The sequence below is a fragment of the Pieris napi genome, chromosome 17 (assembly GCF_905475465.1).
Source record: "Pieris napi chromosome 17, ilPieNapi1.2, whole genome shotgun sequence".
Lineage (NCBI taxonomy): Eukaryota > Metazoa > Arthropoda > Insecta > Lepidoptera > Pieridae > Pieris > Pieris napi.
Window position 1 is genome coordinate 7,702,648 of NC_062250.1, and position 21,982 is coordinate 7,724,629.

The 21,982-nt window shown below is 32.8% G+C and overlaps 1 long non-coding RNA gene across 1 annotated transcript; it reads right to left on the minus strand.

Annotated features, from left to right (window-relative positions):
- Positions 1 to 17,924: 17,924 nt before the first annotated feature.
- LOC125057891 lies at positions 17,925 to 19,053 on the minus strand. The gene is made up of 2 exons (XR_007118278.1): positions 18,873 to 19,053; positions 17,925 to 18,700 (listed from the first exon to the last, which is right to left on the minus strand). It is a non-coding gene; the product is annotated as an uncharacterized LOC125057891 (long non-coding RNA).
- Positions 19,054 to 21,982: the final 2,929 nt, after the last annotated feature.

Genomic DNA, 21,982 nt, shown 5'->3' on the forward strand with positions numbered 1-21,982 from the left:
TTTATGATGTATCATTTACCCAATACTAGTTTGATAAAAATTAAAAAGTTTCATGGGGGCACACACACGTGACCGTGTATATCAAAGTATCAATATTATTTTATCCTACTATTCCACGTTCGAGATAGCGCTTACGCACACAGACGCATTTTGTTGTTGTGTAGCTCGTCTCGCGTCGATTTTGACTTGGCTGAATTGGGATAAGCGCTCTTAATATATAAATTAAACTCGCCGATAAACAAATTAAATTAACCTTTAAAGTAACTTTATTTGAATTTTATGATTCTCTCCGCCACTCTTTTTAATCGCCATTTTTTTGTTTTACAAAATGTTTGTAAGGAGCTGCAACCATTACACCATGTCCCTTGTGACATTTTAAGTAATTAATAATTATAACATAAATTAAAAACAAAGATTTGTCCTCTATCAGCAGAAGGCATGGTGAAATAGGAGCACGCACTTACATTCTCGTGGGAACAACACGCAAACACATAGTCGAAATAACCAACATCACCGCATACACGAATTCAAGTACGACCACCAGTAAGTATAAGACGTATTTAGCTTCAGAGACATCCATTAAATCATTACTAATGGTTGATTACACATCTAAATATGAGAGCAACTCTGGTACAGTATTTAATATCTCTTTTAGCTTCCGATTGGATTGAATTGTTACGGGTAAGGAACACTAGCAGTCTTACTGGCAGGCTTGTTGTTTTGAGATTTTACTTATAGAATGTTCAGAAATTCAGAGGACGTCTGAATTAAATGCTTTACTTTAAAATTCGCATAGCCGTTGATAAATATCTACAATAATATTAATTATTATTTTTGTAAAATACATAATTGAAATAAAAAAAAATATATATTTATATTATGACTAGCTGATCCGGCAAACGTCATTTTGCCATGTATATAATTTATAATAAAAAAATAGGGGTTGATCGTAGAGGGGTGAATATTAGGGGTTGTATGTATTTTTTAATGTTGTATCATAAAAAAATAAAAAATAAGTAATTTATCTAAAAATTAAAAAAAATAATTTAGGGGACTACCCTTAACATTTAGGGGGATGAAAAATAGATGTTGTCCGATTCTCAGACATACCCAATAAGCACACAAAATTTTATGAGAATCGGTCAAGCCGTTTCGGAGGAGTTTAACTACAAACACCGCGACACGAGAATTGTATATATTAGATTAAGTAGGTACGTATTTATACTAAGAATCAATATTTGTCATTATAAACTGTAACAAAGTTATAAAATAGTACCAGCATGTTTATTTGAAAACTTAATAATTAATAGACCATGCAGATTAAAGTTGGCAGTTGTTTGGAATATAAATTAGTTTAGCGTTTTCGAAACATGTTAATTTTACAATTGTTTATTAAATTTAAAATTGTTTGACACGATTTATGTTTTCGTACTACTTGTAGTTTACGCTAGCTATCTTGGATTGAATTAAGGTGGGTTTTAACTCTAGGGAAATCGGGTTTTTCCGAGTTCACTATGCAACTCGCTTGTTTACTAACATAAATTAGGAATTTAATATAATTATTTTGTCCCATTTGGTGTCGAGACCCTTGGTCCGTTGGGTCCTAGCGCTTTAAGGCTTTTTAAAGAAATTTCAAAAAGGTTAGTCGACATCACTGGAGACCGAAGAGCTGGCAGCTACCTCGGACAAAGAATTAGTCTAGCGATTCAAAGGGGGAACGCTGCCAGTATCTTCGGAACCTTGCCTTAAGGGGGAGTCCATTTAATAATATATTTCCTTTATAGAGACTCCTTTTAATAATATATTTTAGTTATTATATTTTAAGGTTAGTTTTTGTTTTAATTGTTCTTCTGTTTTGTGCATTTGTATGTTGGAAATAAAGCATTAACATAAATTTATTATTTCATCACTTCTATTTTATAATAAGTATGTAATTTGTTTAAGACTTATTTATACCATGAACATTAATAAAGCCCCTTCTATAGATCGTATATATGAAAACCCCCAATAAACCTGGCTAAACTGTAAATCTTTTTCCTTACTCATAAAGGAAGGTTTACGACGAACTCAACCCCAATATACGCAGAACCTTTAACATTGGTAATTAAGAAAACTCTTAGTTTTTATATAGCTCCAGATTTATCGTATTAAGTAAAATCAGATACAAAACTGCCTAAAAAGGCATTTCGTCTATAATGATATTATAAAGAGTTTTACAGGTTGTAGAATCTCTGGTTTTACTGAAATGATTTTGAAAATTCTTTTACCAATAGAGAGCCACGTTATTTGTTAATGTCAAAGTTATAGTGGTAGTTGCATTTGCAAAGTAGGGGAATAAACAGTGTCACGAAAACATTTCTTACGAAAGCTGCCTTAACGATGTGAGATATATGATGGAGTTCAAGACAAATGTAAAGCCTTGATAATGCCTATAAAAATGCTGTCTATTAAAAACTACTGCACGGAATTTATTTCGTAATTTTTTATATCTCTAATGATTTATTAGGAAGATTTAGGTAGATATTTTTTCAAGGTTTACGGGTGACGGTTGCGCATGCAAGTTTTTAATTTTCCTTATTTCCTAATTTTACAGTAACTTAATACTAATACAATAGAAAACTAAACTAAAAACAAAACAAGTAAAAACTTTCAACCTAAACCTCTAACTAATTATAAATAATGCAAATCTAGTGAATTCAGCCAATGTGCAACGATATATATCCGTCTCACAAGCATTAATATGTAGGGTGCGCAAGACACGCGTAAATGGTTCTTCTCCGAGTAAATTTGTACGCGCCCGAGGCACTGCCAGCAATTGCGACCGTTTACCACGCCGAGTGTGGTTACTTGGCACATCCATATTTATACAGCTCTATGATTCGGTGCTTTTTAGCAACCAGTCAGACTGTTACATCAATTTAACTATTGATACATCATATGATAGAGGTTATGATTAGAGACTTTTGAAATGTGTACGCCATATTCGCAGAGTTAGAATTTGCAATACGCCGATAGATTTTTTTCAGTGAATGTATTCTTTTGGAAAATTATTTTAGTCATATACTGACTTCTGAATATAAGAAATGTGTAATATTACATTAATCCTATTTTCATAGTTTAAAAAAATTACATTCAACCAGATTCATTTATTAAGGCAAATTTTGACACTGATGCTTAGTGTTTTTTTATGGGACAAAATAAATAATTGTAAAAGTAATGCAATGCAGTTGGATGACAAGTTTTCTATTTCACACCGTACCAATAGTCAAAACGTAATTTTTAAAACGTACTCGCAAGTCCCTTGACATTAAGATTGTCTATGGGCAATCACTGAACATCAGATGAGCCTCCTGCCCGTTCTATAAAATAATTATATGAAAAATATCTCCGACTTTTTTTTTATAGAACAGGGGGCAAACGGGCAGGAGGCTCACCTGATGTTAAGTGATACCGCCGCCCATGGACACTCTCAATGCCAGAGGGCTCGCGAGTACGTTGCCGGCGTATAAGAATTGGTACGCTCTTTTCTTGAAGGACCCTAAGTCGAATTGGTTCGGAAATACCCCAGTGGGCAGCTGGTTCCACAAAGTGGTGGTGCGCGGCAAAAACTGCCATGAAAAACGCAAAATTTAGATGAAAAAATCCTGTGTTAACAAAAGGAAGTCAAACTTGCCACCTGATGAAGAAGAGGGTTTTTGTACAGAATCGACAATCCTAAACTAACACACTGACAATCCGAAACCACTCTACCGTCATTTTACAGAATTTTGAGCGAGGCTTGAGTCCGGCCCTCGCAACCACCGGTCTTCTCAGTAGCAACGGACTCCCCGATACTACAACATTAGAATCGCTATATATGTTATCAATTGGAAAAACATCGTTAGCGCGATCTAGACCTAGGATTCCTATTGGTTCAATACACGCGTCACTGTTACGCTTTGTGAGCAAGAACTCGCATTACAATTAACATCGGCTCACACGCAAGTCATTGGGTATGAGGCGTTAGAAGTTACTTCACATTCATCATATTTGTATAAAAGAAAATTGATGTCATTATATGGCTTGCTTTGATTTAAAATCCTGTATCAGAGTGGTCAGTTATAAACATTGTTTTAATCTTAATATATATAAATTACGTGTCACGTTGTTTGTCCGCTATGGACTCCTAAACTACCGAACCGATATCAATCAAATTTGCACACCGTGTGTAGTTTGATCCAACTTAAAAGATAGGATAGCTTACATCTCAATTTATACCCGCAATATTATTTTATTGCAAATATTTGTTTATTATTTGATACAATTCTAACAGATGGCGCTGTGTTAAAAGTACCAACATTTCACATAAGCTATCTAACTTTCACATAAGTTATCCTATCGTTTCCCTTGAATAGTTTACTACTATGTAATATAACAAAAACCTTAGCCACAGCAACGCTTGGCGGGTCTGCTAGTATGTTTATATATTTACTAGCAGTCTATCCTGACGTACGGCACATTTATGTTTTTATTTTGTAATTATAATAAATATAGCCTATGCTAGTCAGAGATGAGGAAAAAATTGGAAAGAGTTTTTAATGGTTTCAGAAGTTTTTGAGTTTATTAGTTATAAAAATACGAATATTTCATTTTTAATATAGATGCTACGGCTTTGTCAGGCTCACTACTAATACATAATATAATATTTTTTTTATCGCCATTAAATAATAACTTTACATTAATGGCATAATTTTCTGTTTTTTTCAAGTGTATGTGACCTGAAAATTGTATGTTTATGTGTATTGTATAATACAAAAATATATAACAATAGCAGCAACCCCAGGAACTTCGTTACGCCTTAATATATTATTTTTAATTAGCCTACCCTTTTAGTAGCTACATACCAACACATGCAACATTTTGCTTTATTACCCCATTACTATTTACCTAAGTACAAAATAATATTAAATATTTCAATGTTTTTTTTTCATTTCTGTCCATAAAAACTAGATTCCTCAGAGTTCCTTTGAGTTTTGTGCTTAGAAACATATTTTGCGATTAATTTTTATTACTATAGATTTAAAGAATATTCGAAATCAAAAGCTTAAATTCTGGCCGGCAATTTGAATACGTTTGCCAGCATTTTGTCAACGCATTGGCCTGTTTGTATGCAATTTACCGTTTGACAATGATATATGGAGGCAGTCGACGATGAATTTCAATTATGTGTGAACTAGTCAATATTGCGTTATGAGTGTTGTTATTTGATTTTCATATTATGTGGTGAGTTGAATTGAATTAGTTTCTAATATAATTTGTTTATATATAAAACCTGTCCTGACTGATGCATTAACTTAGAATTTAAATTAATTAATTAATTAATTAGGGATATAACTTTTAAAATTCGGTTTAAATTTTATGTAAATGTAATTAGTTTAAACTATCTTTAAATACCACCAAGTATATATAAGGGAATAGGAATTAATATCAAAGGAGATTATTTATTTATTTACAAAAGCTTGGCTGACTGATAAATTGGTACATAAACAAAAGAAAAATACAAGATTGAACAATCACTTTTAAACAAAAAACAAACACGGAAAGAAAAAAAACTTAATTATAGGAAAATTTATTTGAGCAACTATTAATATTCAAAGTACTTGAAGTAGCAAGCATTAAACATGTATTAAATAAGTAGCAACAAGTAAGTTTTTTACAATTGAGTTAGTTACTCGACGAGAGTACTCGGTCGAACTGAAACATCATGAGAAAACCGGCACAATATGCTGACCATCTTGCCCAAAGAAATATATTTATACCATATGATTACTTCACAGAATGGTGACAGTCAGGTTGGCTGACCAAATTTGTTATCGCAATCAAACTATGCGCCATATTTCCTATTTGATACTATTTACTACCTTCAAAGACGCATTTGGTACCTCTGCATTAAATAACATAATAAAGAAATAAAGTGGCCAGGTTGGCTGACCACTATCATTTAATTGGGTCACCACAGAATGCTCCACTATTATTTATATCTTAGATGATAGTCGAAGTCAATACACATTTATATAGGTAATTTAATAATACTCATAAAATAATTAATTAATTAAATAATTCTAAGTTTACATTTCGTCACAGTCCCATGATTTGGCATGAAACTGCCCGTCTCTCTTTTGATCCGCCAACTATTTTACAAGCTCTAATTATAAGATGTTACTCCAAATGACTCTAATTAATAATTAGTGTGTAGTTGCTATCACCGTAGCATGGCGAAATGGAAGCACGCACTTACATAATACATAGAGAAAAAGGCGAACACATTTAGTGACAAAGAAATTACTTTTAAGTTACTGATAACCAATTAAGTGATACGTTGTAAGTGTAGTAGTAGTAGTGTCCTAACAAAAAAATTATTTCGACCATATCATGATGTTATAGCCTTCGTGGGTATGTGTACTTAAAACCCAATTTTTTGTTAGAAGATTAATATCGCGTACGTTTTTGTAGATATTGATGTCTTCTATTAAACACACACATCACTTTGCTCTATTGTCAATAGTTTTCGCAGCGATTGCGATATAGGAATTTAATGGTATTTTTTTCATATTATCGAAGTTTTCATACGGATACCCAACTATTTTGAAAATATTTTATAGCCTTTATACGAATTTTTCTAAATCGGTCCAGTAGTTTAGGAGCCTATTCAATGCAAGTAAACAAAGAAAGGAACAAATACTCTAAATTATATTAATACAGATACTTACTAAGTTAGGCGAGAAAATAACTTTCATCGCCTTTTAATTCCTCGTTAGTAACAATACGGATAAACTCTTGTTTCCAATTAACATCTATTTGTAAAGATAGCACCATAATTCTACTTTAATTAAAAATCTAAAGCGAAGTAATAAAGATTGGAATACCTGTTCTTTTTACATTCTTTGTAACCATAGATTTATGCCTGAATTACTTGTAATGCAATATTACGAAAACGAAATTAATTAAATTATAAAATATACCCTAATATATTTCATAGCTAAATGTTTGTTGTTTGGAATAGGTAAATAAGTATGGATATGTTAACGTAAAATTGTAAACACCGTTAGATTGTAATTTATCTCGCGAAATTATAAACTGTCGAAAGATTGTCAACCTCAGGGTACTGCTTACAATTTAACGTATTATTATTCGGTAGATTGTACTACACTAACATAGTTATCATTCAAACTTCTTTGGTCAATTACAGATTAATTTTACTTCCCAACAATTTCATATAACTACCGAATAATAATACCTTAAATTGTAAGCAGTTCGTTGAGGTTCACAATCTTTCGACAGTTTACAATCTCGCGAGATAGATTACAATCTAACGGTTTTTAAAATTTTACGGTGACAGATATAAGACGTCGCAAAATTGGAGCAAGCTGAAATGATTAAATTTAAATAGAAACAAATTGGCGAATGATTCTTCAAATTCAAAACTATATCAAGAGTACTATTATATCCCCAAAGCCCATAATGTACAACGCCAATAGCGACATAAATAAGTATCCCGACGGTCGTTCTAGTTATCTAGCTGATGTAACCTTGGCAATCAAGCAGTACATTGAGACGGGACACAACTCATTATTCAGATCTGGATCATTGTCTCTGTAAGGTCTCAGGTAATAACTATACACTTAGTTTATTCGAACGTTGGAAGTGTTACTTATACATATAATATAATAATAATAAAGTATACATTTGTAGTATTACTCTTTATTAAGCGAATATAGATTTTTTATTTTCTTTTATTCTTATTTGTGGCCTTGTTGGTGCTGCCATATAAATAAAAAAATAAAAATAATAAATCAGTGACGCTACAACCAGTGAGGACTGGGCCTCAGATTTCGATATGTGTTTCATAATCATATGTCAATCTAATAGGTATTAGTAGGTGATCAGCCGCCTGTGCACCACACGCCGTCGACTATTTGCCTCTAAAGCAAGCCGGTTTCCTCACGATATTTTTCTTCACCTTTCGAGCGAATGTTAAATGCGCACATAGAAAGAAAGTCCATTGGTGCGCGCAGGGGATCGAACGTACGTCTTCAGGGATGAGAGTCGCACACTGAAGCCACTAGGCCAACACTAAAAAAAAATTAACATACCCAAATTGCGACTAACTTTCTACGAAAAAATAACACCTATTTACACCTACACTTATCTAAATAAACCCTTTGAATAGAACCACTCTGTTTTCACTTTATATAAATTAATATTTATTTCAAGTATCCTTCATAAAATTTAATAACATCGTTATCTCAAATATTTATCTGGCTTAATTTGTTGAATGAAATCAGATAATTTGTGAAGCCAGTCGAGTGTAATGAGACCGAGTCCAATTAAAATATTTTAATGATTTTTAAGCCTTTTGTCGATTTATTGTGTACCAGTTTTTAAGGGTTCGTTCTAATAAACTGGTATGAATTAGTTATAAGTACCAGTGGCAGCATAGTGATAGTTTGATAACTGACTGTGCACTTATGGATTTTTAATCCTTTTTAGCTTTGTGTATCAAACATCACTTGTAAGGTAAAGGAAAATTTCATGATTGTTTTAGAGCTACATTTATTTATTGCATGCAGGATCAGAAATTCATTAATGAAATCTATGCATAAATCTGAGCTCCAATAAATGCGAACCAATTCTTAAAAGGCCGGCAACGCATTTGCAAGCCTTCTGGCAATATGACTGCCCATGTTATAATTTAACATCAGGTAGGCCTCCAGCCCGTTTTCCACCTGTTATATAAAAAAATACCACTAGATAGTTATTTTGTAGGCAGCGACAAACTTCTTGTATACAAACAGCTGATTTCGGTTTTATTCGTTGTTTGAAGATCTTGGATGCATTGAATCAACAATATATTTTTAAATTGTTATTTACGAATCGAACCTCTTGAATATGCGTTAAAACGGTTAAATATGTAATGTGAATGTTTCGAATAAATTCTAAGTCCATTGAAGAGTGTCTATTAAGACTAATATTTGTTTTATATTAAAATCCCGTATAATGACGTCGTTTTGTTATAGTGTATTTTAAATGTTAAAATCTTAATATCGTCCTACAATATATCTCTTTAGTTTGCGTAGTAAAGTTTTACATTAATTTTATTTCATTTCATCGTTTTAACGCCCAAGCCGAAATCAATCCTTCAGATCTACAAAGAGATTTTTTTTTTTTTTTTAAATTAAATTTTCATATGTAATACCACAAGAGACGACTATAGTCGTCATGACGACTATATTAATTGTTTGCAACGAACCTATCGGGAAATACCCGATAATTTTGAAGCTCGAGTGGTATTCGGGGGATTATTTTTCCGACCCAAATGTCGGCCAATAGAATTGCACCATGAGACGAAATGTACAGTTAACAAATAAGAATTTCATAATGAATAAAACAACTACTTAATACTTTTCTTGAAGCAACGACCAGAGAAAATTTTCACAAAAAATTTTCAGTATAATACCATGTAGGTTGTACCACGTGACGTCGAATGGTGCAATTCTATTGGCCGATATTTGGGTCGGAAAAATAATCATATAAATTCTGTAGTTCGAGTATAAAACATTTGCTTAACAGCGAAATAATTGTGCGTGTTATTCGATGGTGTGATGATTATCATATATTTTATCTAATGTTATTCACTGAAAACTCCCAATGCACAACAATCCATTGGTTTATGTAATATTGGTAATAGAATCAATATCAAAAAATGTTATCTAAAGGTCCATAACTGTATTGTTTACTTATAAACTCGAATACATTATTCGATACAAAGGTACATAACTGTACATGTGTATATATTTAATTCACCTTTGATATTTTCACAAATAACCACCATTTAAACGAGATCGTCTACTATGAATTCATTACCGATGTTTGACCACACTATCAAACCCTCTGTGGCTTGTACTGTCAACAATTTTGTGGCTTGTTTATTCAAGTCAAATATTTCTTATTACAATGTTAAAGTTTAAAAGTGTAATATGTGTGAAACGAATTAGGAACAAAGTCATGAATGAATACAATGCTGTGGGGTTGGTCGTGATGAAGCTACCTCCCGATATTTTCGTTTATTGTTTAAAAGAAAACCCCCATAGTTGGAGTTCAAACGCACGATATCGTGCGTAACATACCAAGCACTCTTGAAGCAAAATCTTTGTTTTTTTTAATGAGATCACGTAAATATTTACTTTTATGATAACAAGACTTATAGTGTAAAAAGTTTTGTGTAAAAAAAATGGCGATTAAAAAGAGTGGCGGAGAGTTTATTGCCAGTTCTTCTCTCCCGTTCTAAGCCCTTGATTTGGGAACTGGCGGTAAATGTAAAATTAGAAGCATTATTATGTATTTCTTTACTGACGAGTCATAAGTGTACATTATATTACCTATATTATTAAATGATTTTTTACTTTACTTTTACTTTTATAGCAAGGGAAGACTTAAATTTATATTCTGCGTTGTTTTCTTAAGAATGAAGTTCTATTTATATAAACTGCAGTTTTGAAATTAAACCCATTTTAATCCCATGAGTATTTTCTTAACACAATGTTTCATTTGTCTATTCTAACATATAAAAAAGGATTTTAATTCTGTCGAAAGAAGTGTATTATAAACCAAATAAAACAATTATAATGTAGATGTGAACACAACATGTTCAACCTCAATTAGCTGCTGTATTATTTTGAAAAAAAATTGATTAATTTTATGTAGACTGACAATTTTTAAAAACCGAGGGAAACTTATAAAGTCGTAGTATTGTCTTTGATTAACATAACCTTTACACATTTAAAGAAAAAAAGCTTTTACCGGATTAAAGTTATGTATTATTATAAATTTACAATTATTTAACATAATTTTAAATTTATCCGACGTTTCGCGTGCGTCACCGTGACCACGCACGCTTTAAACTTATAAAGTCGGTTAAATGAAATAAAATGAATGAATGATAAATATCGCAGAAATATGGGTGCCAAGTTTTTCACGCATCAAATAATCGACAGAATGTAGCACTTACATCGAATTTGTTATATGTAAACCCTTGAACCCTGGGAAAGGCCGCAATATGGTATTTCGAAAGTCACTTAAACAGAATCTGATCAAGTTTTATACGCGACTTTGTTCGGGTTATTCGAAAATGTTATATTAAGTGAAAGACACAACAATATTAAACTTTTTGGTATGTCGCCCGTAATGGGGTATCTTAGACACATTATTTGATAATTTTTCTTTCAGGCCAGGTTATCCGCCGAGCCTGGCACACACATTATGAGGCTAATTCCGACTATGTGTTCCCATGAGAATGTAAGTGCGTGCTTCTAATTCACCATGCCTCCTGCTGATAGAGTCATAAGTGTACATTATGTTACCTATATGATTAATGTTTTTTTTTTATTTTTTACTTTAATATAAGACTTCGATTAAATACTTGGGCATATACGGACACGAGGCATCATCAACGGACGTCGAGGCAGAATACGAAATCCGACCCGTATCACCTTCTGCGCACGCAAGATACATGTATGTCTACGTCTATGTGTCGTTGAAAGTACAAAGGGACCCACAATTATTGTAATCTCTGTTTCATAATATCAAAGAACATCCAACTATGAAGCTAATGCTCGTTACTCATCGACAATACAGAATTGGAATATTATATAAAATATACTGTGATAGTTATCGGCGCTCCATGCTTAGCCGGCGGGATATTGGCTGTAAGTTTATTATGGAACTTCCTGTTTAATTTGTTTAAAAGGAAATCTTTTTTAGGGGACCTCATAACCTAGCGTTCTTATTAAGTGGCAGCTAGGTGAGGGGTACCGGGTTCGATTCCCGGTTCGAGGGCAAGTTTTAATTTAATTTAAATTTGTTCTCGGCCTTTGGGAGGATTGTGCGGTACCGGGCGAGTGCTTAAACCGTACATGGAGGACACGGTCGAATTTCTAAAAGACAAGCACGAATTATAAAACATCCTATACTTGACGCTGGCTAATGCATAAATCGTGCCAGAGCCATTAAAAAAAAAGAAAAGGATATTTTTAATAAACACTATAAAAAGTTTTAGTTTATATGCTTCTATAGCGACACCAAACTCCGGCTACCAATTACTACGATGACATCATACTCTGAAACGCGCTAACAAAGTTATTCCGACCGCTGAGGAAGGACAACTTCCTGCCTTTAGTCATTGGGATCTTCGGGCCAGTTAGTCATTATATTGGTCTAACTTTAGGTCCTTAACTTCTCTAACTTATTAAACCTTTAAAAACTTATACATAATTGTACTAAGCATCAATTACTTAAATAATATTTTGTCATATTTATTTCATTGCCATGTTATAACAGTAATTAACATATTAGCTATTTGAGGTTCACTGTTTATTTAAAGGCAGACATTTTTCATGTGCATACAACATTATAGATCAAAATCGTTATACAAAATTTACATTCAGTTCATTTCGTTGATGTACTCTGAAGTCCAAAGAGGTTATACAAAATTCACATTCAGTACATTTCGTTGATAATATGTACTCTGAAGTCCAAAGAGGTTATACAAAATTTACATTCAGTATATTTCTTTGATAAATGATAATATGTACTCTGAAGTCCAAAGAGGTTATACAAAATTTACATTCAGTATATTTCTTTAATAAATGATAATATGTACTCTGAAGTCCAAAGAGGTTATACAAAATTCACATTCAGTACATTTCGTTGATAATATGTACTCTGAAGTCCAAAGAGGTTATACAAAATTTACATTCAGTATATTTCTTTGATAAATGATAATATGTACTCTGAAGTCCAAAGAGGTTATACAAAATTCACATTCAGTACATTTCGTTGATAATATGTACTCTGAAGTCCAAAGAGGTTATACAAAATTTACATTCAGTATATTTCTTTGATAAATGATAATATGTACTCTGAAGTCCAAAGAGGTTATACAAAATTCACATTCAGTACATTTCGTTGATAATATGTACTCTGAAGTCCAAAGAGGTTATACAAAATTTACATTCAGTATATTTCTTTGATAAATGATAATATGTACTCTGAAGTCCAAAGAGGTTATACAAAATTCACATTCAGTACATTTCGTTGATAATATGTACTCTGAAGTCCAAAGAGGTTATACAAAATTTACATTCAGTATATTTCTTTGATAAATGATAATATGTACTCTGAAGTCCAAAGAGGTTATACAAAATTTACATTCAGTATATTTCTTTGATAAATGATAATATGTACTCTGAAGTCCAAAGAGGTTATACAAAATTTACATTCAGTATATTTCTTTGATAAATGATAATATGTACTCTGAAGTCCAAAGAGGTTATACAAAATTCACATTCAGTACATTTCGTTGATAATATGTACTCTGAAGTCCAAAGAGGTTATACAAAATTTACATTCAGTATATTTCTTTGATAAATGATAATATGTACTCTGAAGTCCAAAGAGGTTATACAAAATTCACATTCAGTACATTTCGTTGATAATATGTACTCTGAAGTCCAAAGAGGTTATACAAAATTTACATTCAGTATATTTCTTTGATAAATGATAATATGTACTCTGAAGTCCAAAGAGGTTATACAAAATTCACATTCAGTACATTTCGTTGATGTACTCTGAAGTCCAAAGAGGTTATACAAAATTCACATTCAGTACATTTCGTTGATGTGTACTCTGTATTCCAAAGAGGTTATACTTCACTGAGCCAGTGTATGTAAGTCATATCCATAGAAATCTTTAGGCCAGACAATGCACAGTGAGACAAGTGGGTCGTTAACGCTGAAAATCGTCGATATTATTGTCTGCAGCCGGATGCAGATGTCGCTTGAATGTTCACCTCTATATAGGTTCTATTAGAAAAATGTTCCTTGTACGAGTCTCGTTCTTATTTTTCTTTTATTGACGTATTCGAGTTTCCGTCATTGGTATAAGTTCTTATACAGTACAATATACCGTATATTTGCAACATAGGATTACCTTAGTAACAACACACAATACATATTAATACACAAAACATATAAATACACAAAACATATAAAATATACATTGAAATAAATAACTAACCTTAACATAAACTAAATATATTATTAAAAGGAGTCATTTAGGCAAGGTTCCGGTTATATATGTTTTAAGTTTCGTAGCCTCCGAATGGTTTGTTGCAAATAGGCCGTCAACACATACGCCGAGGAACTGTTTAGACTAGCGCAATATACCCGGCAAATCAAGTAGTTAACAGCCAACCTTTAGCTAAAATTGGCAACTGAAAAAGAAATAGTTCGTCAGACTTTTGGTTATTATCTTTCTGAAACTGAAAACAAAGCCAGGATCTTCGTCCCAATTATACGCTTTGTACTTATAACCATTTAGCTAAATAGCAATTATATATAGCCCTTGCTGTTATTTTATAATTGAATAATGATTTATGGTTGTATGTATAAAGCTGATAGTAAACATTGTAGTCTTTTTTCACAACCGCAATATTTTTCCGGCAAATATCTTATTATTCGTTTCCTAATATTAAGGCTTTCATCTAACGATGAAACTGGGCGTGAGCCTTCGATATCGTTTATTGGATAATCCAATATGAAAATCCGCAACATCTTGAGACAATTAGCGCGCTCCAGTTAATGTATTTCTGATTACACTCCAGCGGTAACTAATCGTCGCAGGTGAGGTGTCATGAGTGACGAATTAATCTCTCGATAATTAATATTATGTAGACCTAACGACTTACCACTGTTTTGTGCTTTTTATATCATATCGGCATACGTCGCATCTGTGATTTAAGTTCGGTAAATCCGGTTCGTAATGGACAATTTTCTGTATCTATGTATTTTAAAGACATGTATGTCTGATGAACCTGATGTCTGAGCCTGAGTCTGATGATATGAGCCTACAAACTCGACAAAAAACAAATATTCAGGGCTATGCTTCATATAAAAGGTCTATCATATTTTTTATAGAATTGATCTGAGACTTGTTGATTTGTGAATATCACGTCATCCATGGACGTTTAAAACGGTAGGTGTACTTACTACAAGTTTTCAGTCAAACAATATTTGTCATATATCTAGAAAAGTTGTATTACATGAACACTGACTTTATAATGATTAACCTACTCAAATATTCACATAAATTATTCATGATAACGATTTTCTCAGCGTCGATTAGCCAAGCAATTTAAAATGATACAACGCTCCACGGTTGCCAAATAAACTTCCTCGAACCGGAAGGTGCATAGCGTTGCAATATGTTCTGAATTTACATATTTATTCTGTGTGAGTACAGTAGAACATTTCCGTGTATTTGACTTCTAAGTTTACGCTTATTTAGTAGACAGTGTAGTTCTATTCAAATGTTAACGCTTGTCAATTGTTCTAGTTCGAACAAACGATTAGAGTGTAAAAACGAGATAAGAACACTTTTGAAAATCGAAACGATAGACCAAGTAAATAAATTAACTTAATACCATGTTGTCATCCATTCCACTATCGAACGTAGTGGCAGAATACAAAATTCCATCCTCTCCATCAAGACACCTGGCATTCCACAATACAGTGTTTCTTCTGCCGCGCACCATCTCTTTGTAGAACAGCTGCCGATAGAGGTATTTCCAAACCGATACGACTTAGAGTCTTCAAGAAAACTCTGCTGGTCTCTGACAGAATGACCAGCGCTGTGGAACTTTTTGCTCCTCAGCATAATGCTGAGCCAGGGCCAATAAAAACCACAGTACACACACATTGCACACTGGAAGCGAACCGAATGGCAAAAGGGAATTTTTAATTTTAATTTTAATTATTTTTGATGTCTTATTTTATTTTTCGTTTGTAATAAAAAAAATGTCTATGTCTATGTCTATGTCTATGTCTATGTCTATGTCTATGTCTATGTCTATGTCTATGTCTATGTCTATGTCTATGTCTATGTCTATGTCTATGTCTATGTCTATGTCTATGTCTATGTCTATGTCTATGTCTATGTCTATGTCTATGTCTATGTCTATGTCTATGTCTATGTCTATGTCTATGTCTATGTCTATGTCTATGTCTATGTCTATGTCTATGTCTATGTCTATGTCTATGTCTATGTCTATGTCTATGTCTATGTCTATGTCTATGTCTATGTCTATGTCTATGTCTATGTCTATGTCTATGTCTATGTCTATGTCTATGTCTATGTCTATGTCTATGTCTATGTCTATGTCTATGTCTATGTCTATGTCTATGTCTATGTCTATGTCTATGTCTATGTCTATGTCTATGTCTATGTCTATGTCTATGTCTATGTCTATGTCTATGTCTATGTCTATGTCTATGTCTATGTCTATGTCTATGTCTATGTCTATGTCTATGTCTATGTCTATGTCTATGTCTATGTCTATGTCTATGTCTATGTCTATGTCTATGTCTATGTCTATGTCTATGTCTATGTCTATGTCTATGTCTATGTCTATGTCTATGTCTATGTCTATGTCTATGTCTATGTCTATGTCTATGTCTATGTCTATGTCTATGTCTATGTCTATGTCTATGTCTATGTCTATGTCTATGTCTATGTCTATGTCTATGTCTATGTCTATGTCTATGTCTATGTCTATGTCTATGTCTATGTCTATGTCTATGTCTATGTCTATGTCTATGTCTATGTCTATGTCTATGTCTATGTCTATGTCTATGTCTATGTCTATGTCTATGTCTATGTCTATGTCTATGTCTATGTCTATGTCTATGTCTATGTCTATGTCTATGTCTATGTCTATGTCTATGTCTATGTCTATGTCTAAAATAGCGTACAAAAAATCAAATACTCGAATTCCCCCGGCATTGCAGGTGTCCATGAGCGGCGACTATCATTGTCCCTCATAAAAATATAAACAACATAAGCAGCTTTCTCTTCTAATTTATACCTCATGAGGTGTGCAATCTATCATTTACTATATGTGATATTCATACAGAATTTCTTGGTGCATTTGCGGTGTTATTAAAAACTCGAATCAACATTGAATTTTTTATTCTCATGGTTGGTTATGGTTTTATTCTTTAGCGGAACAAAAGAGCAATAAACATCTATTTAACCTGACAAATACGGAAACGCAAAACTTAACGTAAGGGTTTCAAACTTGATGTTCTATTGGTTGATGGATTTTATACGATCGAACTGAGTGGCAGTCAATTTACAGCTAGCATTTTTATTTAAATAATACATGACGACTCATTGGTATAGTGGTTAGTACCCCTGACTGCGAATGCATGGGTCCCGGGTTCGATTCCCGGCTGAGACGAACATCGATGTGATGAGCATTTGGTGATGTGCTTAGGTCTTGGGTGTTTAATATGTATTTATATGTCTATCTATTTATAATATGTATGTATATCCGTTGCCTAGTACCCATAACACAAGCTTCACCAGCTTAGCATGGGACTCGGTCAATTGGTGTGAATTGTCTTTTAAAAAAAAATACGTCAGTCCCATATTCTAGATTCTATCAATTTTAAATCAAAGTCAAAGGAGTGGCCCTTAATAAATTATGTAGTTAGCAATGATTAAGGCTAAAAAATGCCTTCAGATACGAATAAAAATATAAGTATAATAGTCAGCGAGACTTAAAAATTCACAAGGCAATTTGTCTCTTTAAAGCAGCGGTCTCGGTACTTATCAGTTTTGGTAAATACTGCAGTACTAAATTAATCCGGATGCATAAATAACGAACTTAATTGGGGATGAAATCACTATGCTTTTTTGATGAAGTATTTCAGCTGTTAGGATAAGGGTTGTCGCAGTTCATTGAAAAGTAAAATAAAATATTGAAATAATATTAAAATTCATTTGTTTTATTATATAATACTAGCTGATCCGGCAAACGTCGTTTCGCCATGTAGGGGAAGGTGGGGACCCTTCGTACGGTTTTCACATTTTATTTTTTAAATTTTTTCTTTTTCCATGAATCTATCACCTGATAGCTTAAATTTATAGTCTAACTATCTGAGATTCAAATAAAAAAATGACAAATGATTTCATCCGATGTTTCAACCACAATTATGATTTAAACTAAATCTGGAATACGTACGAATCTGCCCCGTCAACGGGGCACCTTCGTACAGTGTCGGGGGTACCTTCTTACGCTGTGGTGTAGTTCAAAATTCATTTATTAGCAATGAAATTAAACACAAAAATAAAGATTTAACTTCTATTAAACAAAAATAAAATACTTTTCTTATGTAAAACAAAATTTAATTAGTTAGGTATCTTAAATTTAGAATTATACATATTTTTTACTCTTTGGTGTGGATTAGAACTTCTTATTTTCGGGTGTGGCAGTATAAATTCGTAGTTTTCCTGGCCGTCATCGTCATTTTGTTTGTTTTATTACTTCTTACAGAATGCGAATAGGGTCGAAATGCCTCTGGTGTCAAAACTGACTTCGACGGAACTACTATTTGATGGATTGGTAAATTATTCACAGCATCTGGTTCACAAGCATCAAAATCAACCTTAGTCAAGATGCCTTAACAGTAGTGTAATATGTAGAAAGTCGAAAACTTAATTTGTATGAAAAAGACAGTTCGCGTCGACAAATTTTTATACAAATTTAGTTGTACAATTCGTTCAAATGTGCCCCATCTAGTGCTGTCCGAATGTACCCCGCTAACTGAATAACAACAAAATATAACTTATTTAATATTAATAGAAAAACGTCATAAATTAAGTATTGGAGACGTATCTTAAGTATATTTTGCTAGTTACTGATAGAATACTCTACACGAAAACTTATTTTATCTACGGTAACAAGAGATAAAAACATAGATCAAAAAATTACTTACCGAGCGCGAAAACACGTCCATGCCTGTAACTTCACTCTCATCGGTGCGAATTTCACGAAACTTCGTTGATGTATAGTTAGTACCTCGACTCATGCACACATACAAAAGCAAGACTGTACTTTATTTCGTTCAAGTTTTATTTTGACTGTATGAATGTGCCCCGCGTACGAAGGGTAACGATCTTCCCTATATCATTTATAATAAAAAAATAGGGGTTGATCGTAGAGGGGTGAAAGTTAGGGGTTGTATGTATTTTTTAATGTTGTATCATAAAAAAATAGAAATTAAAAATTTTGTCTAAAAAATAAAAATAAAAATTTAGGGGTGGACTACCCTTAACATCTGGCGGGCTGATTTGTGAATCTAAACCATTCCCAGATCCCCTTGAAGACACACAAAAAATTTCATCAAAATTGGTCCAGTCGTTTAGGAGGAGTTCAGTCACATACACACGCACACAAGAAATATATATATTAAGATTACGTTACTACGCTGTTACTAAAATATTTAATCGTAATTTAAATAATAATAAAAATCTCTATTCATTTTTCTCACAAAAACTTAGTACATAAACAAGTGACAGTTATATACTATTATAAATAAATAATTGCCTTAGGTACTTCTTTTAAGGGTAAATGCTAGTTTGTGTGTGACTAAAACCACATACCACATGTGTATGTGCGTAAGTGTGTGTATGTGTGAGGGTGTGTGTCTGTGAGTTAGTGTGTGTACGTGAGTGTGAATGATAATTTTAGATGAAAAGTTTGATTGCACCTGTGACGTACCTCTAATGGCTTATTAAATTTTAAACTGCATTTAATTTCGGGCGATATACAAAAAAAAGTATTTACACTACGATGCAATAAATACAGTATAATTTAAATAATGAACCACACAAAAATATTAATATTAATTAATTAATTTCACATGTCTCCATTTAGACGATTTTGTTTAATCTTGTCAAGAAAGCCACTTCTTAACTAAACTTCACACAGAGGACACGAAAGATAAGATTTTAATTTATCTGCCATCCCTATGCATATCGTTTTATTGTTACCAATCGTTATTTGTGCAAGAATTTGGGTCGTGTATTTAAATGCCGAAAATCTTTCGACCCAATACTAGCGGCAAAATAATCCAAATTGAAATTCATAGGGCGAGCAAAATACTTGTAAGTAAAATTTAACAATTCCAGGAAACATTTCTATTTAACGCGGACTATGTTCCTAGCTTACGAAAATAAACGATATTATTAGTCGATTACGGAAAATTATTTATTACATAGTATTTTTTTTAAATCCAGCAGTGGACTAAGCCTTAACACCTAGTAAGCAAGCGACAATATGCGCCTCCAAATCTCTAAGGCGCGAATCAGAAAAGGCGTAAGGTGAAGGCGCGGCGCAGGCATCTTGCCTCTTCAAAACGCGTCAATACAAAATGTACGTTAGCGGCACGTTGTTAATTATACTCAAGCGGCGTGGCACAGGCACGTCACCAATATCTTCGGTGTCTCTGCACATCAATAAGTTGCAGCAAAGCGAGCGCATCTTTGTCATCTGAAGAGGAAGACATGCTATCAAGATAAAGTCAGCCTGCGTTAATGACTCTTTGTGCCTTCTCTTCACCTCTTTGAGATAATTTAAGTCGCATCCGTGCCCTTTCTGTTCCACGCCGGCTTTGCGCCTGCGCCGCGCCTACAAATCAGTTCTTTCGGCCGCTATAAATAAAATACTTCTACCCTAGTATTTGTGGTCTTCGGGCCAGTCAGTGGTTAGGCCGGTCTTATCACAAATATTGCAGAAGCACTCAGCAACACAGTATTACAATTGCCGTGAAGTATTATGTGAATGAGATTTGCTATTCACTACATGATTGGGCAATCTTGGCGTAAATAAACAATCAAGCGCTTAAAAACATTGAATTAAAACGTAATCATGTTACCCATCTCTCCCCTACCAAACATCCTTTGACTCCAACATTTTACAAAAACCTTCAAACCTAATAAAATTTGAATGAAAACGTGTGAAACTTGGAATTCATATTCCTTACGTTTTGCAATAAAAAATATTTCTACAGAATTTTTTAAGTATCCGGTCGCTTTAAAGTTTTATAATTTCAAAAAGGATTTATGCGTTCTAAATGAGAAGTGTGTTGAAAATTGTGTCCTGAATTACTAAAAGACTTTTAAATTTGAATGCCTATATATTTGAAAACGTGTTTTAAAATATTATATTATGAAAGGTACACTTGAGAATCAAATGTAATTGAAATGATTATAGCAATACTATATTATATCTACGTTGATTTTATTTTTCAGAAGTGTCTTGAGTTGAAATCAATTTTAGATAAAGTATAGAACACGTCACCAATAATAGTATTTGTGGCTTAAAAACAGAAATTATATTCATCATTCGCCTGCATCTGAAACAATATTCTTTATTAGGTTAACTCTAAATAAACTCATTAGTTGATCTTTGTCTATGATATGAAAAAAATAACTTTAAATGGTGGTAATTTATTGTATGGATCTTAAAGTCACCTCAAGTTACACAAACATCACCCTGGAGTTTTAAACAATTTTTAAATATATTTTATTTGTGAGCCAAAGTGTCTAATTGTCTTTGGTTTACAGATTTAAATAAAACTCCCGTACTGATGATGATTGCTGCATGTGGTACAAGACATGACTGGCTTCATGAAACTAACGCCCAACCAATGATAAATTGGAACCAAAAAGAAGAAGAAAAACTGACAAATGTAATAAAATAAAGACTAGAGTTTATATCAACTACATATTCCTTAGTCCGATTTTGCAATTTTAAAAGCAAAAATAGTACTCATACTTTGAATTGTGTCGACAAACAATAAATCATTCACTAAGTGAACGTCCTAAAAGTAGCTTTTATCAAAATGTTTATAGGAAAACCATAGATTATCTAAAGCAGAGCAAATGGTGAAATAAAGAGGAAAAATCACGCCTTGCCGACACAGATGTGTATAACGGCTCGCGACAAATTGTTTTATCGAATATTACTTTCGGCGATGCTGTTGTATACGTATGAATTACGACTATATGAAAAGGTATTTTCTAAAATGAAAATGTTAAGTAT